At 45.0% G+C, this 25,936-nt stretch overlaps 1 pseudogene; it reads left to right on the forward strand.

Moving 5' to 3' along the window:
- Nucleotides 1-9,542: 9,542 nt before the first annotated feature.
- LOC112104423 overlaps nucleotides 9,543-25,936 on the forward strand; it is an 86,264-nt pseudogene continuing 69,870 nt past the window's right edge.

The raw sequence follows: 25,936 nt of genomic DNA on the forward strand, positions 1-25,936 counted from the left end.
GGGGGGGGGGCATTCTGTGTGACAGTTGTTTGTGTTTCTCCCTGATGCAAAGCCACCTTTCTTGATTTTAATTCCCTGTACCTGTACGCCATGTCGTCACTCACCCCTCCCTCTCTCCCTCCCTCCCTCCCTTCTTCCCCTGGTCCGTCAGATACTACTTTCGCGCCTTTTTTCAGACCAGACGCCATAGCCAGCACTGGGATCATGGAGCCCGCTCAGATCACGCGGCAATTATGAGCACTATGAACACCACGCGCATTGTCCTGGAAAACATGCAGAGCCTCCTGGACATGCCAAAGCCAAACCAGGACCAGCTGAGGAGGAGGCGATTGCAGCGCGGCGACGATAGTGATGAGGAAATTGACATGGACCTCTCACAAGGCACAGGCCCCAGCAATGTGGAAATCCTGGTGTTACTGGGGCAGGTTCATGCCGTGGACCGCCGATTCTGGGCCCGGGAAACAAGCACAGAGTGGTGGGACCGCATCGTGTTGCAGGTCTGGGACGATGCCCAGTGGCTGCGAAACTTTCGCATGCGTAAGGGCACTTTCATGGAACTTTGTGACTTGCTTTCCCCTGCCCTGAAGCGCCAGAATACCAGGATGAGAGCAGCCCTCACAGTGGAGAAGCGAGTGGCGATAGCCCTGTGGAAGCTTGCAACGCCAGACAGCTACTGGTCAGTCGGGAATCAATTTGGAGTGGGCAAATCTACTGTGGGGGCTGCTGTGATCCAAGTTGCCAGGGCAATGAGAGACCTGGTGATATCAAGGGTAGTGACTCTGGGAAACGTGCAGACCATAGTGGATGGCTTTGCTGCAATGGGATTCCCAAACTGTAGTGGGGCGATAGACGGAACCCATATCCCTATCTTGGCACCGGCGCACCAAGCCACCGACTACATAAACCGCAAGGGGTACTTTTCAATGCTGCTGCAAGCCCTGGTGGATCACAAGGGACGTTTCACCGACATCAACGTGGGCTGGCCGGGAAGAGTACATGATGCTCGCGTCTTCAGGCAGTCTCTTCTGTTTCGAAAGCTGGAGGAAGGGACTTTCTTCCCGGACCAGAAAATAACCATTGGGGATGTTGAAATGCCTATCGTGATCCTTGGGGACCCAGCCTACCCCTTAATGCCATGGCTCATGAAGCCATACACAGGCAGCCTGGACAGCAGTCAGGACCTGTTCAACTACAGGCTGAGCAAGTGCCGAATGGTGGTGGAATGTGCATTTGGCCGTTTAAAAGCGCGCTGGCGCAGCTTACTGACTCGCTCAGACCTTAGCGAAAAGAATCTCCCCATTGTTATTGCTGCTTGCTGTGCGCTCCACAATATATGTGAAAGTAAGGGGGAGACATTTATGGCGGGGTGGGAGGTTGAGGCAAATCGCCTGGCTGCTGATTACGCGCAGCCAGACACCAGGGCGGTTAGAGGAGCACAGCAGGGCGCGGTGCGCATCAGAGAAGCGTTGAAAACCAGTTTTGTGACTGGCCAGGCTACGGAGTGAAACTTCTGTTTGTTGCTCCTTGATGAACCCTCTGCCCCTCCCCCACCACCCTGTTAACTCTACTTCCCTGCAAACCAACCACCCCACCCTCCCCTACTACCCTCCCCCCTTCGAGCACCACTTGCAGAGGCAATAAAGTCATTGTTGCTTCACATTCATGCATTCTTTATTAATTCAGCACACAACTAGGGGGATAATTGGAAAGGTAGCCCGGGATGGGTGGGGGAGGAGGGAAGGAAAAGGACACACTCCAATTTAAAACTTTAAAACTTATTGCTATGGAAATCATCTAGGGTGGAGTGAGTGGGTGGCCGAAGGCCCCCCCACCGTGTTCTTGGGCGTCTGGGTGAGGAGGCAATGGGACTTGGGGAGGAGGTCTGTTGGTTACAGAGGGGCTGTAGCGGTGGTCTCTGCTCCTGCTGCCTTTCCTGCAGCTCAACCATACGCAGGAGCATATCACTTTGATGCTCCAGCAGCCGGAGCATCGACTCTTGCTTTCTGATTACAAGTTGACGCCACCTCTCCTCTTCAGCCCGCGTTTCAGCACGCAACTTCTCCTCTTCAGCACGCCACCTCTCCTCTCGCTCATATTGGGCTTTTTAAAAATCAGTCATTGACTGCCTCCACGCATTCAGCTGTGCTCTGTCAGCGTGGGAGGCAGTCTGAAGTTCAGTAAACATTTCGTCACGCGTCCTTCGCTTCCTTCTTCGAATATTCACTAGCCTCTGCGAAGGAGTAAGATTTGCAGCTGGTGGAGAAGGGAGAGGTTGTTAAAAAAGATACATTTTAGAGAACAATGGGTAGACTCTTTCACGTTAGATTTTGCTGTTCACAACATCACACAGCACATGTGCTTTCGTTACAAGGTCGCATTATTCCTCTTATATTGAGAGTCTCCTGGTTTGGTGTGAGAGATCACTCACGCAGTGCCAGGACACAGATTTCAGCTTGCAGGCAGCCATGGTAAGACATATAGTCTTTGGGCTTTTTTAACCATCTTAACATGTGGGGATGGTTTCAAACAGTTCTGCCCTCATTTCCCATACCAAGCACCCGTGCCATTTAAAATGGGTTTGCAATGTAAAAGAAGGGGCTGCGATTTCAGGTTTAACATGCAGCACAAACCCAACTAACTCCCCTCCCCCACACACCCAATTCTCTGGGATGGTCACTTCAACCCTCCCCCCCACCGCGTGGTTAACAGCGGGGTATATTTCTGCTCAGCAGAGCAGGAAGGGGCACCCCTGAATGTCCCCTTAATAAAATTGCCCCATTTTAACCAGGTGACCGTGAATGATATCACTCTCCTGAGGATAACAAAGAGAGATAAGGAATGGATGTTGTCTGCATGCCAGCAAACACCGGGACCATACGCTGCCATGCTTTGTTATGCAATGATTCCAGACTACGTGCTACTGGCCTGGCGTGGTAAAGTGTCCTACCATGGCGGACAGGATAAGGCAGCCCTCCCCAGAAACCTTTTGCAAAGGCTTTGGGAGTACATGAAGGAGAGCTTTCTGGAGATGTCCCTGGAGGATTTCCGCTCCATCCCCATACACGTTAACAGACTTTTCCAGTAGCTGTACTGGCCGCGATTGCCAGGGCAAATTAATCATTAATCATTAAACACGCTTGTTTTTAAACCATGTGTAATTTTTGCAAAGGTACACTCACCAGAGGTCCCCTGTGTGCCCTCAGGGTCTTGGGTGAGTTCGGGGGTTACTGGTTCCAGGTCCAGGGTGACAAACATATCCTGGCTGTTGGGGTAACTAGTTTCTCCGCTTCCTTGCTGCTGTGAGCTATCTATGTTCTCTCCATCCTCATCTTCCTCGTCCGCCGAACCCGCTTCCCCGTTTCCAGAGAGGGACTCATAGAACACGCTTGGGCTAGTGGTGGCTGCACCCCCTAGAATGGCATGCAGCTCCGCGTAGTAGCGGCATGTTTGCGGCTCTGCCCCGGACCTTCCGTTTGCGTCTCTGACTTTGTGGTAGGCTTGCCTTAGCTCCTTAATTTTCACGCGGCACTGCTATGCATCCCTGTTATGGCCTCTGTCCTTCATGGCCTTGGAGATCTTTTGTAATGTTTTGCCATTTCTTTTACTGCTTCGGAGTTCGGCGAGCACTGATTCATCTCCCCAGATGGCGATCAGATCCCGTACCTCCCGCTCGGTCCAGGCTGGAGCTCTTCTGCGATCCTGGGACTGGGACTGGGACTCCATCACGGTTACCTGTGCTGATGGGCTCTGCATGGTCACCTGTGCTCTCCACGCTGAGCAAACAGGAAATGAAATTCAAACGTTCGCGGGGCTTTTCCTGTCTACCTGGCCAGTGCATCTGAGATGAGAGTGCTGTCCAGAGCGGTCACAATGAAGCACTGTGGGATAGCTCCCGGAGGCCAGTAATGTCGAATTCCGTCCACACTAACCCAATTCCGACCCCCTAAGGCCGATTTTATCGCTAATCCCCTTGTCGAGGTGGTGTTAGGAAACCGGTTTAAAGGGCCCTTTAAGTCGACAGAAAGGGCTTCGTAGTGTAAACGTGGCCAGGCTTAAGTCGATTTAACGCGGCTAAAGTCGACCTAAACTCGTAGTGTAGACCAGGCCTAAGTAGCTCCTGGAATCACAGTTACAGTTTCCACCCCCATCCCAAATCTGAAATGTAGCCCCCGCCACCCACATCCTGGTCCCTGACAGCAGTGTGGGAAATAACTGAGAAGATGATCAAGCATATGCATCTTTAACCTAGTAGGGTGACTCTCAGCCTAAAAGGGCAACACACTCAGAGAAGGTGGCAGAATGGGCTCAGTTGCCACAGGTTTTCATCAAAAGACATCTGCTTCTTACCCAGGGGGAGGCTGTTCTTCCTGAAGCTATTGCTTCTGCCTCCCTCCTCCACGGCTTCCCTTTCTGCCCCCAATTCTCCCACTCTTCCTGCTCGCATGCATAGAATTTAGACTGGTGCTTGGATTCTGCATACGGGTGGAAAAGAAATAGAAGGGATATTAATATTAGTCACCACACCACAGTGAAGTTTAAACTCATTCTAAGTCCTGTTTTTATCCTAACTTTAGACTGGGGTGACTGATGGGCAAATTGGGATGCCTGAACTAGGGCATGAAAATAATATTTTTCAGAGAATTTGGCAGGTGTCCAGCTGAAGATGTAGCTATGCTATTTATTCAAAAATGACATTTTAATTGTTTTCTGATGTGTCATGATTTTTCAGCCTATCTGATCACTCTCAGAACATTGACACAGCTCTTTAGGAATCATGTAAGGGATCACTGTAAATCACAGAGCATTTTCTAGGTGAGAATGATTTTGGAATCTTCATCATTACGGACTGGATCAGTGCTAGGGACACCAATATTGAAAGATTATCAGCAACGTATTAAATATGGAAACCCATCAACTTCCAGAGCAGTACAGAGCTCTGAGGCAGAAATCAGACTACTTAAATCCCTTTTTGGGAGACCTCTGTCAGCTGGGTACAAAAGAAACTAGGGAGGGAAGAACAGAGGGTGGCGTTAAGCTTGTTCAGGTGTTCTTCAGACAGAAAATTCCAATCTGAGGCGTGTTTTTAATGAAGGGTGTGTTAAGCTTGAGGTCAAAAAAATGGCATAATTAATCTTAGCTCTTGATTTCCATGTCTTTAATATTTGTTTCTAAATAGCGTGTATAATGGCAGATGTTCTTTGAATTAGCATTTAGCAACCTTAACTGTTAGCTAACAAAGTAGTGTGTGGAAACAAATGTAAAAGCCAGAACAGCTTCTGATACTCTATCTAGCCTGGTGATTTAAGAAAAGAAGGGCTGGCTGACTGTACATTTCTAGGACTCCTTCTGTGTATACTAGGTGAACAGCAGAGTTAGGGTCTGTCTAAACAGAAATAAAAAACCCATGGCTGGCCCGCATCAGCTGACTTGGGCTCACAAGGTTTGGGCTCCAGGACCAAAAAATTGCTGTGTAGATATTTGGGCTGAGGCTGGAACCCAAGCTCTGAGACCCTCTGCCCTTGCAGGGTCCCAGAGCTTGGGCTCCAGCCCGAGCCCAAATGTCTATACCATGATTTTTCAGTCGCAGAGCATGAGCCCAAGTTAGCTGACTGGCCATCTGTGGGGGTTTTTTATCGCTGTGTTGCCATAGCCATGAGCAGTAATGAGTGGGTGAATCAGAGGCAGCTGTCAAGGCTCTGACTCACCTTACACCAGTGTAACCCAGAAATCAATTAAGTTGCACTTACATAAGTGAGAGGAGAATCGTGTCCTTTATGAGCTGTAATGGAAGTTCCAAGGGAGTTTGAGAAGCCAAAGAGCTGGACACTTACCACTGCCAACAAATTAAGAGATTAGTTTTTAAATTAAAATTTCAATTTGGGATACTGAATGGCCCCAAAGGATTGAGTGGCATCTGCAGTGGAAATCACATGACTTTCCTCTTTGTAATGATGAGTAACAAGGCTACACTAAAAAGAGGTGCAACCTGGGTATCTTAATGAAAGAGAGGGTGGAGGAACTTGAACGATAGATGAAATCACTGTGGAAAAAAAAATCAAAGTCAAACCAGACAGAATTTGAAAGAAGACACAACCAGGACCCTTCAGGATGAGTTCACGTGACTCAGTTACGGAGGAGGAGAAAGACATAATGGCAACCAGGAAGAACAGTAAATGCAAAAGCCATTAATACCGACTTCCAACCTTATCAGGGATAGATTATTTTATGCTTAAAAGCACAAGTCTGGAAGTCAGGAGGCCTCTACTCTATTCCCAGCTCTGCCACAGATTCACTGTGTAACCCTGGGCAAGTCATTTAGCCTCCCCGTGTCTCAGTTTCCCTATTCTGTAAATATTATAATGCTTCCTTATCTCACTAGACAATTGTGAGGACTAATTAATTATTCTGAATTGGTTTCAGAACCTTGGATGGAAGAGGTTAAAGCAGTGCAAAATAATAGCAGAAGCATTGACCACAATAGATTTTATGCCCTTAAGAAGAAGAGCTGCTCAAGCACTTCTGGCTGTGCACTCCATAGTCAAGATCCTGACCCAAGATATCTGTGACCCAGATTAACAGAACAGCACAGTATAGCATGCTGCTTTCTGCAGACCAGGCTGGGGGAGAAAAATGGTGGGATATATCCTTCAGAATGCCCACTGTACTTTATAGGAACAAGTGACTAAAATAAAGGAGGACTGGATAAGATTAAGATCAGGCACAGAGGCACCACCACGAGGAGTGATATAAATACCTAGATTGATTAGACAGTCTGGACAGAACCTGGAAAGATGGAGGGAATATTCAGAGAGACTTTAAATAGCAACTGGGAAGGGGGAGTTGATACTGGAGACAGCGTGTACTCATTTGTGGAGGAGAGTTGGAGATTCAGGAAGTAGTGGAGACTCCTGTGATATAGAAATGACTCTACAGATCAGTTTGGCTATGTTTACACTAACACTTTTGTTGGTAGAACTTACATCACTCAGGGGTGTGAAAAACGAACCCCTGAGTGACGTAAGTTACACTGACAGAAGTGCTGGTGTGGACAGCGCTATGTCGGCAGAAGACACTCTCCCATCGACACAGCTATCACCGCTCATTGCGGGTGGTTTAATTGTGCCAACAGGAGAGCTCTCTGTGCTGCTGTAAGGTCTCTAGTGTAGACATAGCATTTGTCTCCACTTAAGCAGAAAAATTACCTCTTGGATTCACAGCTGGCAAGATTTGTTTAAAGAGCTTTAAACTAGGCAAGATGGGGGGAAAGGGAGAGCTTTTGTCTTTGTGTCTTATGTACTTCCAAGACACAAAGTAAGGCAAAAGTTGGGTTGTTTTATTTTTAATCTTCTGTTTCACAAGTGTTAACATACTTGAGTGTCTTTACACAAATGCAAAGAGTATGGGAAATAAATAAGGAGAAAGATTGAAACATCATGATTCTCATTACTGGAACATCTAGGGATAGAGAGAGGAGAAAGACAGAAAGGGAGAGGAGATGGACTGGATGGAATTTACAATGGCAGCAGTAAAGCGTTGTGGTGAAATTCTCTGAGTTATGAAACAAGGAAAGAGGTACATAGAACAGCATCTTCAGAGCCCCACAACTGGAGAAAAGCAGGAACAAAACACTCTGAACCATTGTTGATAATGAGAGGGTGGAGCTGAGGTAAGAAAAATGACTGTAACTTAATGAACACTCTGAGTAGGAAGACAGTCGTGTTCCAGAGGGATTACAGAAAGCAACTACCGATGCTTTAGAGTGGTGAGTGACTGAAGACACAGGATGGCTGTTGTCTGTTTCTGATTGGGGCTGGGTTGTTGTTTTTTTTGTTTAAAAATTTTTTAGTGTCTTTGTGAACACCACAGTTGGTGTTCTACAGTTGTCAATGAGGTGGATGGTGCTGAGGCAGAAAAATGTTACGTGACTTAATGAACAATGTGAATAACAAACAGAAAGACTGAAAAATAAGAATCATATTCCAGAAACAGTATGGAAACTGGTGAAGGCACTACATTTCAAGTAATAAGTGCCTCAAAGTCAGAACTGGTTGATGGCTGTTTGTCATTAGGGCTAGGTGTTGGGTCCAGGTAAATGTCAGAGTCTGTGGCCCTGGTGGATACAAAGAAGGGTGAATCTAAAGTGAGGAGGGGGGAAGATGACTGAACTCCATGAGCAGCAATCAAATGAGCTCAAGGGAGTTCCCAGTGGGAGTTCTGAGAGTCTGAACAGCCTGGCTCTGACCACTTACAAAAAAGGGAGCAATTTTTGAAATCAAAATGTCAGTGGAGATACAGAATAGTCACAACAGAGCCATGCTTCCTGATGTGGAAAGTGGGCAATGTTCCTCTTTCTGAATCAAATCCAGAGGGCTACCCTGAATGCTGAAACTTGGTTCCTTTTTGGAGGATGAAGTAGAAAGTTTCAAACAGTAGTTGAAACTATAGGAATATTAATTTTTATTGATCTAAGGGTTACAGTACTGATAAATAAAGAAAACTGCCCTCAACTTTTGAAGCCTCCTGGTTTCCTCCATATTCAAATGGTTCTGCATTTTCTGAGTTCTAATCTACATCATCAGGTTGGGGCTCCCACTGGGAAATATGAAGTTAGCACCTTCCACTAAGGGAGATTCTCAACCATGGAGATATTTAAACAAGGAGATTTCTAAAAACAGTTTTGGGAAATCATTTTAATAAGGTCTAACCTAGTCATTTAGTTATGACCTTTGCCAGGAAAATAACTACTGGGGTTTGTTCTGTTTTTTCCTAGGTTTTACTTTTTGAAACTAAAAACCAGACAGCTTTCTTGTTAAGTCTTTAATGAGAGCTGAGAAAAGGCTGTTGGAGCTGACAGGAGCCATTTCCCCACAAAAAATACTTTATTCCTTGTCTCTAGAAGGGGTTGCATATTGCAATGATGGGTGCTATCCAAATACGAGACAGAAAATTGGAGTGACAATTTCTAATTATTCCCAGAGCAGATACAAACACAGACAGAGTAGCAAATAGCTATAAACTTGCTCTAGGTGAAAATTCAGCATTGTACAGAGAAAGTAGCTTTTTGCAAACAATATATATATATTGCTGCTGCTACTAAACAAACAAAAAAAAGAAGTCACTCTTCAAGCAAGAAGTGACCCTGAGTTCCATATGGCTCATATACTCCCACTCACTATTTCCTCATCCCTAAATGTGATTTATTCATGGCATACCTAGGATTCCCGGTAAGAAGTCCTACTTGTCATGGGTATCTAAGCAAATGTACTTCTTCTGAGTAAACAAGTTCAGCATCTCTTCCCACAGTTACACCCCATGTTAAGCAGGAAAATTGGCATTAAACTGACATAAATTATAGGAACTGGCTAATTGTATTTGACAAGTCTACAGGGATCAATTACAACTGCCAAGTACCTCACCCATCTCTCTTGAATTTCAGATGACAGAAGCAGACTTTGATCTTTATTATTAATGTGGATGAGATTTCCCTGAGGAATTAAGTAGAAGATATATACAGTTCATACACACACATACACACACACAGAATGGCAGGTGAGTTCAATGTGTAATCTGAGTGCTCATCAGCATATTAATCATGTCCTTAAAAGTGTTTTCTTAAGGGGCATTTATTGGAAGTGTCTGCATAGTTTGCTTATTTCAGAGGGCAGTTTTGCATTGTAATTTACAATTGCACTGCATTTTAATGTTGTTTTGTTATTACTGTCAGCTGTATTTGTGATCCTGTAGATTGTATGTAGAAACTAGGGTTTCGACTTACTGCTGCCATCCACCTTGTGTAATCATTTATACAAGTGCAAAGTGTGTGTAAAATACTACAAATCTGAATAGTAGCATTTTATACCTACTTTGCACTAGTGTAAATGACTATTCAAGGTGGAGGGCAATAGTGAATTGGGTCCTAAGAAGAAGACTTCATCTTCTAATTAGCAAGATGAAAGAAATCTGTCCAACCCAGTTTTAAAAAATCCTAGGTTTCCCTCAGGAGACTATTCTGCAGCCTGTCGAGTTTTCCCAGCTATTCAGCCTAAATTATGTTCTAAATTCAACCTCTTTATGTAATCCTATTACTCCTTGTTATACCCCACTAACCCTTCCTTCATTTTTAATATTGATGGTCCATCATCCTGTTCCCCTTTTTACCCCAGTTAGACAGATTCCTAGCTCTTCAGAGACTAGTGTCCACTCTAATTTCTGCTGCCTTGTCTGAAATGCCACCTGCCCATCCTTGTAAAGTGTGATAATGACATAGCAATACTTTTTTCTTTTAATGACTTCATTATATGAAATGTGGAAGTTCATTATATCATATGAGATGAATGTAACAGAACACAACACAACAAGCTCTTCAAGCCCTCATTAACCATTGGGTTTAGGTAAGGTACTAAACAGTCTTCCCTTCAGTCCAACAATCCTCCAGCAGCAAAATCCCTGCACCTGTGACTTCTCCAGCCTCAGGGAGGTCCCTGCTGCCAGTGACTGACTTCTGCCTCTGGGAATTAAATATACTGGCTATTTCTTCAGCTCTTCTCTCTTATTTTACAGATCTCACACCAACACAAATCAGCTGGCATCCTAAAGCCAACACTAGTGCACACCATACTGACAGATATGCCCGCGCAGAGCTGACTGTGAGGAGAGGGCAGGTCTTCACTATCACCCTGTGGTTCAACAGGCCATGGCAGACGGGGGACAACTTAGCATTCATCACAGAAATAGGTAACTCCTACAGATACCCCACTAATCCCCCCTCACAGAGGATTAATCTTTCCCCATTTCAGCTCCCCTCTCATCCCACTCAGAAAAGTTATTTCCCCTCACTCATTTCACTTATGTAACAGTGTGTCTCTAATATGCTCATTGTAAGTGTGAGATCTGTATCAGTGCGGACCTCTGTCTATTATCCACAAACAAATACCCATTCTTAGTAAACACTGCTGTCTGTTGTTCTCTCTGCCAGGGCCAGCCCCTTCACAGGCACATCACACCAAGGCCATCTTTAACCTCTCTGAGGCGGGGGCTAGTGGCTGGACTGCAGTTCAAGGACCCAGTGAGTCCGGCTACATGAATTTCTCAATATCCAGCCCAGCTAATGCAGTCATTGGACGTTACAAACTGAGCCTCCAGATCACCTCTGGCAACAAGGTCTCCTCCAAGTTCCTGGGGCATTTTGTACTGCTCTTTAACCCTTGGTGTTCAGGTAGGAACTGAGATATTTGCTTTTCAAGGTATTAATTAAATTTTATTGCTTTCACAGCATGCACAATGAGCTCATGGCTCAGCCCTGCTCATTTAGAGTTATCGCAGGTAGCAAATTCAGCTATTTTTAAAATTTTAAATATTTGTTTTGACTACAAAAAATATCCAACCTCTGCATGGGTGGCAAGTTCTAACTGTACCAGTGAAATATCCAGCTGTGCCAGGTGGCCCTGTAGGATGTTTCTAGGGGATCCAGAACACCTGATTTCCACAGCCAAGAGAATGGTTAAAATCTACTGAAAAAATGCTTGTACCTGCCAAGGCCTGAGTTAGAGGCACTGTGATTTCTTGTAGAAGTTAATACTCTCACATACTCCTAAATCTAAGTGAAGAGCCCAGCACTTCCTCCTACATCCTTCACAGACGGTGCTGGCCAGGTGAAGGCTGGGCCAGTCAGAATTCCCATATCCCTGGAAGGTGTGTGACATGAAGGAGGCCAGGGTTCTGTGCTTCCCCACTTCTTTCACAGTGGATTGGGAAGGGTACAGCTCTGCTTCTCCCATTTTGCACCTCTGTAGAAATGAAGAGCCCTGAGATCAGGTCTTGGCAAATAAGTGATGATGGAACTGTAAAATTTAAGGCTTGAGTTAGGCTCCTAATTTTAATGGAATTATCCCTAACCACCCAAGTCACTAACCCCCAGTGTAAAGGGAGAGGAACAAGAGACATGACTGCAGAATTAGCAACTGCTTCCTCCTCTAATTACAGAGCAGCAGCCATCATATCAGTAATTAGGGATCTGAGTCAGAGGCCACCCCAATGAATGAGTCAAGATCAAAAACCCTACTAATTAGCTAAGAATGCCTTGCAAAGCACCATAATAATAATTAATGAATAATACTTAGGACACAGAGGCTGTGTCTATGCAGAATTTCCCAGGGAAATGGCTTCTGCGCAGCTACCTGAAACACTACCTGCTAGGTAAGCATCTGGACTGGTGGAAATAAATCTGCAGGTACAGAACAACCCGTTTGCCTGCAGTGCAGACACTGTGGCGAGCCACTGCTCAAAGTGGGGCACTGGTCAGCACTGGTGGTGGCAGGTCGAGTCTCATTTTTGCTGGTTGAAAATGGAAATATGGTGAGGAAAAAAATGTGGCTCTCCCATTTCTGTTGTCCCAGTTTAAACCCTGGGGTTTGGAAGATCAGCTCCTCAAATCAGGGTATCAGAGGATTCCGAGACAATGGCCAGATAAGGGAGAGAGCCCTAACATCAGGCAGCATGACTATTATCTGGCTACCTAATATTCTACCCTGTGTAACAACAACTCCCTGATGCCAACACAGAGAAGGGCTTCTGCCTGTGGCTGGGCGATACCACTGAAGCAAGTACCACTACTGAGAGGAAGTGGAAAAGGAAGAGCCTCAAAATTGAAAACAGATTTTGTTTGTTCTTGTTTTAGTCTCTGTAACTGAAGTGCTGAGATGCCAGGAAGAGAGGCACAATGGAAATGAGTAACTAACAGTCACACTCCAGGCAGGTGCTCACAAAATCCCTGCCCTAAGCACAAGAGCTGTCTCAGCCACTCTATGTGAACAATTTATCCCCAGCAAACACAGCCCATTTCAGTTTGTGATGCATAGATCACTCCTTGGCACAGCTTGCAAGGCCTTACACTCACCTTGATGGCATTTGTTTTTATCTACAACAGGGGTCAGCAACCTTTCAGAAGTGGTGTGCCGAGTCTTCATTTATTCACTCTAATTTAAGGTTTCGCGTGCCAGTAATACATGTTAACGTTTTTAGAAGGTCTCATTCTAGAAGTCTATAATATATAACTAAACTATTGTTGTATGTAAAGTAAATAAGGTTTTTTTAAAATGTTTAAGAAGCTTCATTTAAAATTAAATTAAAATGCAGAGCCCCCCGGACTGGTGGCCGGGACCCAGGCAGTGTGAGTGCCACTGAAAATCAGCTTGCGTGCCGCCTTCGGCACGCGTGCCATAGGTTGCCTATCCCTGATCTACAACGTGAGAACTGTTGGACCTCATATCTGATCAATTTCAAAATTTCTGGGAATGTTCTAGGTATCAGTGGGCAGAACCCTATTGATTCGGGGTTGGGGAAAGGGGGGAGATTGGAAAAACTGAAAGGGGGAAAATGGGAGACATGCCATCCCTGCAATCTGTTTATCACAGACACGGACTCAAGCACCTCCGTAACTGTCTGTTCATGGAAGAGCTGGTTGATGGCGCCCCTTAACATCTGCCAGCAGAACAATACCCCTAACTCTGCTCTACCCAGCCTCCCAATAGTGGTGAATATATGAAAATCCTGAATGGTGGGGTGATGAGAAGAATGGGAAAAGGTGGACATATAGAGCCCCTAGCATAAAGGCTATGTGGGGGGAGAGGTAACGGGGGACATACTCCCTGGGCAAAAGTGGGAATATGGGAGAATGGGGAACAGAGGTGGACACATGCAAGGGAGAAGGGGGATCCTGCTGTAGAAGAGGGCACACTGAAACCCTAGCAAATGGGAGTGGGGGACCATGGTATGGAGAAAGTGGTGCACAGAGAGTCCCTGGCTTAGGGAGTAGGTAGAATGGAGTGGAAATGGGTGGCATAGAGCCACTGACAGGAAGGAATTGAGGGGTACACACAACCCCACCAGAGGGGCTATTCGGGGAGTTGCAGGGAGTCCCTGAAATAGAGGGGTGTGGGATGGTGGCTCACAGGGAGTTTGTGGCAGTAGAATGGAGGGGTGCAAGGAGTCTCTAGTATGTGCAATGAACTTTGCTCCAGCAGCTACAAACCCCTTTACAAAACAATTCTGAATATCAAACTTTTTCCAGCATACTTTGGCCTCTGGGTGTATTTGATAGTCAGTGTGGGCGACTGGTCTGCAAGGTCAAATGGTACTGTTTTTTACGTGATTGGTTGGTGACAGGTTGGAGGTGGAAGGAGAGGGCACTAGTGCAGAAGGCCACAGGGAGCTGTAGAAGGGCTGGAGATTCCTATGGTGCTAACTTTAGAACTCCATATTGGCAACCAGCAGCAGCCACAGCGCAGTGTACAGCACAGGCTGAAATCAGGGGGTGGGAGCATAGCTGCTCCTACAGATCAGTTTTATTTTTTACATCACTTGCTTTTTCACATTAGTCTCTCTTCACCTTCTACCACCCTCACTCCCCTACAAAGACAACAAAAACATGATACCAATGCCAACACTAATGAGGCAAACATGCCTGTTTACATATGTGCATTTATGTAAACTATTCCTCAAATATTTGTAAACAGAAAACCATTGTACCAATGCTCACGGAAAAGCAAGCCACAAGGGCCGCAAACAATTCAGAATTTGACTAAGTATTCACACACAAGAAAAGTTCATACCATTTGCCCGTCCCTAATTGCCCCATCATTGAGTGCTATTTTAGCGAGCGTGAACACACTAACCTATATTGCCTATTAAAAATTTACATTAGCCATCCTGTGGCTCTTGAAGCCTCAGTGGAAGAACTCTCCAAGTGCCATGCCACTGCTGAGGAGCCATGGTAATATGAGAGTAGACAAGCATACCCCCTTTGGCTGAGACTGGGGCATGGCTGAGGTTCTGTCCAAACAGGACTGAGGTGTTGTTGGTTGTCTGAGGAAGCAACTGAAGGATATAATTTCTGCTTCTTCATGAAATGTGTGTCCACCATTAGTTCAAATTTGCAATGTAGGGGTCTGATTAGATTAAGTGTTACCAGAAGATCAGGTAGTAGCAAGGCAACAGCCATCAGGCAATAGCAAGGACTTTTACATTTACATATGGCCAGGAGACTATTTCTCTGAATGTAGATCTTGCAGCTGTCATCCAGGCCTTTGTCACCTTGAGGTTAGATTACCTCACCACACACTATGGCTATGTCTACACTACAGACCTTACAGTGGCACAGCTGTATGGTTGCAGCTGCTCTGCTGTAAGGTTTCCCGTGTAGCCTCTCTATGCCAACAGGAGAGAGCTCTCCTGTCAGCACAATTAAGCCACCCCCAATAAGCGGCGTTACTTGCTTGCCCACCGACATAGCGCTGTCCATACTGGCGCATCTGACGGTGTAACTTATGTCAGGCAGGGGTGTGTGTTTTTCACACCCTAACAAACAAAAGTTTTACTGACAAAAGTGCTAGTATAGACATAGCCTATATGGGTTATACCTTAAACCCACTTGGAAACTGAGGCCAGTGTAGAATTCAGCAGCTCAGTCATTAAAGCAGAGTATCATGCAGTGAAGCACAGTACTCCAGTGCTCTGTGATCTGTTCTGGTTGTCTACTGTTTTTGTGGTGGAAGTAAAGGTGTTGGAATCAATCTATACATCCACAAATAGCTTAAACACTACCTTAGAGATGCCTCTCCCAGGCTATACTGCTGCAGTTGCAATCAACAGAGACTCACAAGTTGGAGCCCCTTGGTATAAATGAAAAGAGCTTCTGGCAAGGTGTTCTTTGTAAAGCCCCCTCAACTTTTCAAATTGTTCCCCCTCCTGGTCCTAAAACAGCCCCAGACTTTCAGGACATGCTTCAAAGCTCACACCTATTTGATAAAGGTGGGGAGAATCATGAGGGTGGGAAAGAATTAGAAAAGGTGAGGATTCTTGTAGTCTATTTTAACTGGTTTGCTGAGGGTCAAGGGAGAAGGGATTGCTGCTTAGTCATAATGAAGGGAAGGGAACTTTTTATATGGGTTTTAAGTTATGTTAAGGATACTTCTAATGAATGGAAAGATGGTCTTTATATTTGCATAAATTTAAATAAATCAATATGTGGAGGGCTGGCTTTATAACAGTCATATATGGCAGCAAAATATTAGACACAAAATGTTCACTAATTATCTGGGTGACTGCAAAAAGACAGGGAGATTTGGTTTACACTGTGCATATGCTCAACAGGGAAGAAAAAGTTGGGAAGCAGTAATGATGAAAAAAGACCTCAGGTTGATAGTAGACATCAAATGAGATATGAATTGTTGCACTTTGGCTGCAAAATAAAAACACAACCCTAAACATGTGCATGCACACACACACCCTTTCCTCATCCTCTCCCCACGTGCAGAGATATCACATCACAGAAATGTCGTCATCACTCTGCATGTAGATTGTTAGCACCACTCTGGATGATTATACATCAGCACTCTCTACAAAAAGGGTTAATACTTGACCAAGTCTAGTGTAATAATAGCTGGAATGCGGGAGAGGGCTGGGACAGGGGGTTGGGGTGCAGGAGGGGGTGCAGGCTCTGGGAAGGAGTTTGGGTGTGGGCGGGAGCTCAGGGCTGGGACGGGGGTTGGGGTGCAGGCTCTGGGAGGGAGTTTGGGTGCTGGAGGGGGTTCCGACCTCGGGCAGGGATTTGCAGTGCAGGAGGAGGCTCAGGGTTGGGGCAGAGGGTTGGGGTGCAGGAGGGGGTTTGAGGTGCAGGCTCTGGGTGGTGGTACTTACCTCAGGCGGCTCCCAGAAGCAGCCGGCAGGTCCAGCTCGTAGGCAGGGAGGCCGGGGGCTCTGCACGCCACTGCCGCAGCTCCCATTGGCTGTGATTCTTGGCCAATGGGAGCTGCGGAGCTGGCGCTCAGGGCAGGGGCAGCATTCAGAGCCCCTGTGGCCACTCATGTGTCTAGGAGCTGGACATGCCAGCTGCTTCCAGGAGCTGCAGGGAACCTGCTTTAGCCCCACTGCACTGCTGACTGTACTTTTAGCAGCCCGGTCAGCACTGCTGACCGGAGCAGCCAGGGTCCCTTGTTGACTGGGCATTCCGGTCGAAAACTGGATGCCTGGCAACCCTAATGTTGTAAGCAAGGATATAATCAAGGAGCCATGAAGTGAAATTAACAGAGGAAACATTGAGGCTGGGTCTACACCTAAAATTTAGGTTGTCCTAGCTACATTGCTATGAAAAATTTCATGCCCTGTGCAATGTAGTTAAGTTGACCTAACTCTCCACTGTAGACACACCAGGCAGACAGAAGAATTCCTCTGTCAGTCTAACTACCACCTCTCAAAGGAGTGGATTTACCATAGTGACAGGAAACCCCTGTCACCGTAGTCAGTGTCCAAACTATAGTTGTGTAGCTGCAGCTGTGGCACTGTAGCACTGGTAGTGTAGCCTTACTCTCAGACTGGATATCAGAGTAAAACAATTCTGACACTGACGTGTCTCAGGCAGGGGGAGTCCCAGTGCTGGGATTTTTAAAATTCGACTGGACAAATCACTAGGAAATGTACAATAGGGAACAATCCTGCCCTGAAAATAATACAGGGTGAATTATTTATCAGGTCTTTTCCATCCCTAATTTCTACAACAAGGCAGATGAATCCAAAGAAGCAACTTGGGCTCTTTTTCTGCATCTTCACTGCTGCAATGTACAGTGAACTCTAATGTGCAACATGAAAATCTGGGATAGTCCCAATCAACTTGAGTTATTTTTATTAATTTTCTCCCGCCATATACTGGACAACATACTCACACTGAACTGTCCAGATTCAGGGATACATAACAATGAGATGTGCTCTTCCTGCTAATAGATCCACTTACTCAGAAAGGCCAAAAAACAACCATGGCTTTGGCTGAAGTTTATCATCAGTGTTGTTGCCAAAGAGGCCTAGAGCTCACAGAATGCCACACAGGTTACATCAAAGGAATGAAAAAGGTTTACCTGGCTTTGAGCTTATTGAACTAATTTAGAATGTGCCCTCTTGAAATGAATGGAAATCTCTCTAGGTATTTTCATAACCAGTTTTTATCGTTGCCTAAAGTAGTTTTTAACCACATACTTGCTAGCCGATATAGCAAATAAGAAATGTGCTTGTTAGATAAAATGTGATTGACTCTGCTATTTGAATAGCAAGTTATGAAACTGTACCCAAAACAGAAAGAAAGAAAGAAAGAAAGAAAGAAAGAAATAGGTAGACATGATGGTGTGACGAAGTGGGAATGTTCTTAATGTTTTCTCTGAATACTGTGTGAGTACTTCAGTTTCCCCTATGCCTTTCTTAAGTATCTAGGTGGTGGGATAAGGGTGTGTGATTGTTGCAGAGGGCCAGTGTGATGTTGTCTGCACAGAGAATGGCCGACATCCTGTCTCCTGGCAACTGATGGCCTGGGCCCCTCCCCTGCAAAGGTGCCAATTGAAGGTGTTGGAGAACAAAGAGACCAGGTGGCCTCCTGGCCCAGGAAAGAGACAAAAGCCAGAGGAGGGGCTGGAGGGGGTTTCAGTTTGGAGCTGGCTGGGGAAAGAGAGGGAAGCCCAGACCCGGGGTCTGGCTTCCCTGGCCCCAAGATGGACCTGACTTAGAGGTCCGGTTTCTGTATCTACAAGCTCTGTTTTGGACTGTGTTCTTGTCGTCTAATAAACTTTCTGTTTTACTGGCTGGCTGAGAGTCATGTCTGACTGCGGAGGTGGGGTGCAGGGCCCTTTGGCTTCCCCAGGAACCCCACCTGTGCGGACTCACTGTGGGAAGCACACGATGTGAGAAGGGCATGCTGAATGCTCCGAGGTCAGATCCAGGAAGGTCAAAGCTGTGTAAGCTTCTTGCCCTGGAGACAGTATGCTCACAGGGAGGAGGTATGCTCCCCCAGAGTCCTGACTGGCTTCGTATGGAGTAGTTCCAGAGCATCCCACTTCTGACTGAAAGAAATAGGTAGACATGATGGAGTGAAGCTTTGCATAGTTATGCAAAGAGAAATAATGGAAAATGACTCACAGATGAGCTTTATACTGCCCATAGATTGGAAATGTATGGGGGAGAGGGAGGAGAAACATGAATCTTGCAGGTGTACAGGAAATGTTAACCACAGAAATGACATTAACATATGACTGGATAATGTAAATATGTAACCAACTGCAAAATGTAATGGGCAAGTAAAATACTGTAAACAAGCAAGATATAAAAATCCAGGATCAAGAGAGAGAAAGTTGGAACATAAGTGAGCTGCAACCTCTCTCCCTGGACTTGGTCAAGTATTAACCCTTTTTGTAGAGAGTGCTGATTAATCTTTGATGTATAATCATTGATTAATAAATTGATTGAGCTTGGTTATGTGACCTCTCAATCAATAAGCTACACTGAACCCTCTTACAATGTCCTCAGTTATAGGTGCAACAGCACATCTAACTTTGTGCTTTCAGGTGATGATGTCCACATAGCTAACGAAGATGCAAGACAGGAATATGTTCTGGATGAAAATGGAATCATCTTTATCGGAAATGCCAACTATATTGAAGGTAGAGGATGGTACTATGGACAGGTAAGAACATAAGAATGTCCATACTGGGACAGAACAATGGTCCATCCAGCCCAGCATCCACTCATCTGACAGCGGATGATGTCAGATGGTTCATAGAATCATAGAATCATAGAATATCAGGGTTGGAAGGGACCTCAAGAGGTCATCTAGTCCAACCCCCTGCTCAAAGCAGGACCAATTCCCAACTAAATCATCCCAGCCAGGGCTTTGTCAAGCCGGGCCTTAAAAACCTCCAAGGAAGGAGACTCCACCACCTCCCTAGGTAACGCATTCCAGTGCTTCACCACCCTCCTAGTGAAATAGTGTTTCCTAATATCCAACCTGGACCTCCCCCACTGCAACTTGAGACCATTGCTCCTTGTTCTGTCATCTGCCACCACTGAGAACAGCCGAGCTCCATCCTCTTTGGAACCCCCCTTCAGGTAGTTGAAGGCTGCTATCAAATCCCCCCTCATTCTTCTCTTCTGGAGACTAAACAATCCCAGTTCCCTCAGCCTCTCCTCATAAGTCATGTGCTCCAGACCCCTAATCATTTTTGTTGCCCTCCGCTGGACTCTTTCCAATTTTTCCACATCCTTCTTGTAGTGTGGGGCCCAAAACTGGACACAGTATTCCAGATGAGGCCTCACCAATGTCGAATAAAGGGGAACGATCACGTTCCTCGATCTGCTGGCAATGCCCCTACTTATACAGCCCAAAATGCCGTTAGCCTTCTTGGCAACAAGAGCACACTGTTGACTCATATCCAGCTTCTCGTCCACTGGGACCCCTAGGTCCTTTTCTGCAGAACTGCTACCTAGCCATTCGGTCCCTAGTCTGTAGCAGTGCATGGGATTCTTCCGTCCTAAGTGCAGGACTCTGCACTTATCCTTGTTGAACCTCATCAGGTTTTTTTTGGCCCAATCCTCTAATTTGTCTAGGTCCCTCTGTATCCGATCCCTACCCTCTAGTGTATCTACCACGCCTCCTAGTTTAGTGTCATCTGCAAACTTGCTGAGAGTGCAGTCCACACCATCCTCCAGATCATTAATAAAGATATTAAACAAAACCAGCCCCAGGACCGACCCTTGGGGCACTCCGCTTGAAACCGGCTGCCAACTAGACATGGAGCCATTGATCACTACCCGTTGAGCCCGACGATCTAGCCAGCTTTCTATCCACCTTACAGTCCATTCATCCAGCCCATACTTCTTTAACTTGGTGGCAAGACTTGGTTCACAGGGAATGAACAGAAAAGAGCAATCTTCAAGCAATCTAATCCCTTTTGTCCAGTCCCAGCATCTGGCAGTCCAAGGCTTATGGACGGCAACAGCATGGGGTTGCATCCCTGACCATTGTGGCTAATAGCCATTGATGGACCTATCTTCCATGAAAGTATCTAATTCTTTTTTGAACCCTGTTATACGTTTGGCCTTCACAACATCCCCTGGCAATGAGTTCCACAAGCTGACTGTGTGCTGGGTAATGAAGTACTTCCTTTTGTTTGTTTTAGATCTCCTGCCTATTAATTTAATCAGGCGACCGCTAGTTGCTGTCTTATGTTAAGGGGTAAACAAGACTTCCTTATTCATGGTCTCCACATCATTCATGATTTTATAGACCTCTATCATATTCCCTCCCACCCATCCTCTCTTTTCCAAGATGAACAGTCCCAGGCTTTTTAATCTCTCCTCACATGGCACCTGTTCCATACCCTTAATCATTTTTTTGCCCTTCTCTGTACCTTTTCCAATTCTAATATATCTTTTTTGAGATGAGACAACAAGAACTGCATGCAATATTCAAGGTGTGGGCATAACATAGATTTATACAGTGGCATTATGATATTTACTATTTTATTATTTATTCTTTTCCTAATGGTTCCTAACATTGTTAGATTTTTTTGATGGCCACTACACATTGAGTGGATGTTTTCAGAGAACTATCCACAATGACTCCAATATCTCTTTCTTGAATGGTAACACCTAATTTAGACCCCATCATTTTGTATTATAGTTGGGATTATGTTTTCCAATATGCATTACTTTGCACTTATCAACATTGAATTTCATCTGCCATTTTGTTGCCCAGTCACCTAGTTTTGAGAGATCCCTTTATAACTCTTCACAGTCTTCTCTGGATTTAACTATTTTGAGTAATTTTTTATCATCTGCAGGATCCCCTCTGGAGCCTTTTTTAAAAATTGGCGTCACATTAGCTATCCTTCAGTCATCTGGTACAGAAGCTGATTTAAGTGATAGGTTACATACCACAGTTACTAGTTCTGCAATTGTATCAACTGTAGGAGATGAACTTGGGAACTCAGGTCCTTATCCCATCTTTGATTTCATGTTCTCTTATGCACATTTGTCTCGTTAGTATCTGTACCTGTTTATTTAGGGCAGTATGAGGGGAGTCAGGATATTTGCTTTATTTCCAAGAATATCTTATGCTTCTGACCATGATTTTATGTATGACAATTCTGCTGTTCAGTGCAGCTATAAGGAGGACAAAGGAACCCAATCCAATATTAATGAGTGCGCTTAGCATCAAGCACAGCCAGAAGTTTTGCCTGAGAGGAAGGTACATAGCTAAGCACCTCATTAGCAAACTGAGGATGATACTTATACACGTATCTTATTAGACACCCATTCTTCACTCACTCACTCAAGAGAGCAGGGTGAAAAAGGGATGGAGTGTAAGTCAGCAGGTGTAAAGGAAGCTGGTGTGGTGGGGAATTAAACCTTGCATTCATTGCAGAGGATTACATCCTGAGTTTAAAACTCTGAGTAGCCTCAGCTCACGCTTTCACTGGAGGACAATAATGTTGCCCTCCCTGCAGTGCACCACACAAGAACTTGCAGGAAGGGACAGGAATATTCTATTTCCTTGGGCTTTATCAGTTTGCTTGACTTAGTTTGTAAAGTCTTTGAGGCAAGGACTTTCTCTGTGTTATATGTTTATGTAGTGCCAAGCACCAAGGTGCCCTGATCCAGATTAGAGCCCGTAGGATACAAATACAAATCTAATCAATACAATAATTTGCCTTGCTTGAATTACCTTTGGAGCAATACAGTTCTACTGTACCAGTTCATCCCTGGTGTAATTCCATTGAAACAAACAGTTACCAGGATGAATTTGGCTTATTTTGATTATACCATTCTTCTCCAGTCTGGTGTCCATGTGCAAGGCCTCTGTTATGTCCCTTCACTTAGCCAGCACAGCAGCTGTGTGCGCTGCACTCCAGCCAGAGGGCTTTGTGTACCTACAGTCCCAGTACCATCTTTGTGTTTGGATTTCTCAGAAAGAGGAAGCTGCTGGGGAGTTTATCTTCGAATTCTGTTTGAAAAATTAACTCTCTCTTTACAAGGCTTTGTCTCTTCTGGTTACAGTTCCAAGATGACATTCTAAATATCTGCCTTACTATGCTGGATCTGAGCCTGTACTGTCGTCAGGACCCAGTCACCGATGTGTTCCGCAGAGGAGATCCTAAATATGTGGGGCGGGTGATCAGTTCAATGGTAAGGAATGGGTTATTTGCTCTTGGTTTCAAACATGTCTACCAGCAAAAAGCAGTAGCTGCGTAGTGGAACTCAGCAAAGTCCAACAGAACCATCTGTGTCTGAATAATGTGACTGAAGAACTTGACACAGGACTCCTCCTTTTATTAATTCTATGTCTCTCATATTTTAGATCAATGGGAATGATAATGATAACGGGGTGCTGGAGGGAAGCTGGAATGACAATTTCGCGGAGCATGAAAACCCATCCAGATGGAATGGTAGTGTGGTGATCCTCAGGAAGTGGCGTCAAGAGAATTACAAGCCTGTCCAGTTCGGCCAGTGCTGGGTTTTTGCAGGCGTGATGTGCACAGGTACATCTTAGAACAAATAATGCTACTGAAATGGAGGTGTCCTGTAACCTCCATCACTTCATGAGCATATGTGTACACTAGAGCTGGAAGGGGTAAATTTCAGCTTGGGGAGACATACCCACGCCAGCTCTGACCAAGCTAGTGCGTTAAAAATAGAAGTTGAGCCCTGGCAGTGCAAGCATCAGGAAGGGGCTAGCCACCCTAAGTACAATCCCATCTGATACCCTAGATACGTACTTAGGGTGGGTAGCCCCTCACACCACTGCATCTACACTTCCTTTGGCATGCTAGCTTGATCAGAGCTAGCATGGGTATGCCTCCTTGAGCTGCAATTTGCACCTTCTAGCTCCAGTGTAGACATACCCTACAAAACACAAAATGACTCACTCAACACTCAGAAACAGCGCTTCAAACACTGTGAAAATGCTGATTAGTCACAGCCAGTGAATCTAGTCAGTCTGGAGTGACTGAGAAACAGCGTGTTTAGCATTTAAACATTTGCAATAAAACAGTTGGAGCATTTCTGTATATTTGTGTGTTTCAGTCATGAGATGTTTGGGGATTCCAACTCGTTTGATTTCAAACTTTAATTCTGCCCATGATGCGGATGGAAACCTGAGTATTGATAAATACTATGACAGTGCTGGAAAGAGCCTTAACATCGGCAGAGACTCCTCATGGTAAATATAAAAGCTTCTGTATCTCAGCAACACTTAGGGATAGGGCATCAGTTACCATAAAAGCAATGCTGCTCTGGCCTCTGCCCTAGTAAACACAGCACAACAGCAGCACAGAGCTGAAGGAAATCAGAGAATCTTCATATAAAAAAAATAACCTGATACAACAGCTTCCAGATTGGAAGGAAACTGTACACTGAGCTACTTTGCTCTTGATTTAACAGTATCTGGTTTTCCTTTGGCGAAACACCCATATGACTTGAAAATTAGCAGTAATTTAAGAAGTTTAAGATTTCATGCACCAAATCTCTCACCCACCAATCTCTTAAAAAAAAAAAATCTTATTCCTGCCCATGCAGTCACGTTTCTGTTTCTCTCATGCTCTTAACCAGTTTACTGCTGTAATGACCTCTTGTCATCACACATTTATGCTTCAGTCTCCTTCACTGGACTCTTGGGTCTCCTCCGGTGAGTAGGTGACCAAAGTTTGTTGCCCAACCTTAAAATTAGGCCTTCCCCGTACGGGAATAAACAACACAAAAACCAGTCCAAAAAACAAGCAACTATCTTCCAACCCTCCCCACGTTCAGTAGTTCTGTCTTGTTGCTAAAATACCAGCTCATGCCCAGAATTACCAATAGCTAAGTGTTCAAAAATCATGAGTCCGGGCCCAAAAAGTCATGACACTAGTTTAAAAATCATGTTGTGTTGTTGGTTTTAAAAAAATACATTTTGGATTCATTTTCAACTGCCTTCTGGTTTCTGAGCCTTTAGACTACTCACTTCATGTTTTCCAGCTTTTCTCTACAACTAGTTGGGCTAGTTTGTTTTTTTTTTAATGAAAGAGGAGATTCTCAAGATTCTCACACAACCACTTGACTCCATCATATGGGGCGTTAAGAAAAACACAGATATCACAAGACTCACCATAAAATTTTAAGAGTTGGCAACATTTCTTGGCTTATTCCTTGCACCAGTAGTCCATTTATTGATGGAGGGCATAACGCAGTAGTCTTTTGCCCTCCCTCGATTCAATCAGTGGTCCTTTTGTTCTCACCAGGACTAATTGGTTCCTTACCCTGATAATACAGGATTGAAGGGGATTGGGTCTTCCTCTTTCCTTCCCTTCTGAAATTCCCCATCCTGAGGCTCCTGAATAAAATCAGAATTGGAAAAGGTACAGAGAAAGGCAACAAAAATTATTAGGAGTATTGAACAGTTTCCGTATGAAGAGAGATTAAAAAGATTGAGACTGTTCAGCTTGGAAGAGAGACAACTAAGAGGGGATATGATAGAAGTCTATAAAATCATAAATGATGTGAAGAAAGTGATATTTATCCCTTCACATAACACAAGAACCATGGGTCATCCAATGAAATTAATAGACACCAGGTGTAAAAACAAACAAAAAAAGTACTTTTTCACACAATGCACAGTCAACCTGGGGACTCGTTGCCAAGGGATGTTGTGAGGGCCAGAACTATAACTTGGTTCAAAAAATAATTAGATAAGTTCATGGAGGATAGATCCAACAATGGCTATTAGCCAAGATGGTCAGGGACACAACCCCATGCTCTGGGTGTCCTAAGCCTCTAACAGGGGGATGGATCACTCTATAATTGCCTGTTCTATTCATTCCATCTGAAGTACCTGGCACTGGCCACTGCCAGAAGACATGACAGTGAGCTAGATGACCCAATATGGCCATTCTTATATTCTATGTTCTTAACTGAGCTTGTCAAGCCCCTACCAGTGCTATATTGCCTCTGGTCTTTCTTTTTTGCTCTCACACCTTTCAGGGTCCTTTTTGTGACCTGTCTCTCACAGACTACAGCCCCATTTCTCTCACTCTCTCAACAGATTTCAGAGTAGCAGCCGTGTTAGTCTGTATCCGCAAAAAGAACAGGA

Source organism: Terrapene carolina, unplaced genomic scaffold, assembly GCF_002925995.2.
Source record: "Terrapene carolina triunguis isolate 2854851 unplaced genomic scaffold, T_m_triunguis-2.0 Scaffold130, whole genome shotgun sequence".
Taxonomy (NCBI): domain Eukaryota; kingdom Metazoa; phylum Chordata; order Testudines; family Emydidae; genus Terrapene; species Terrapene triunguis.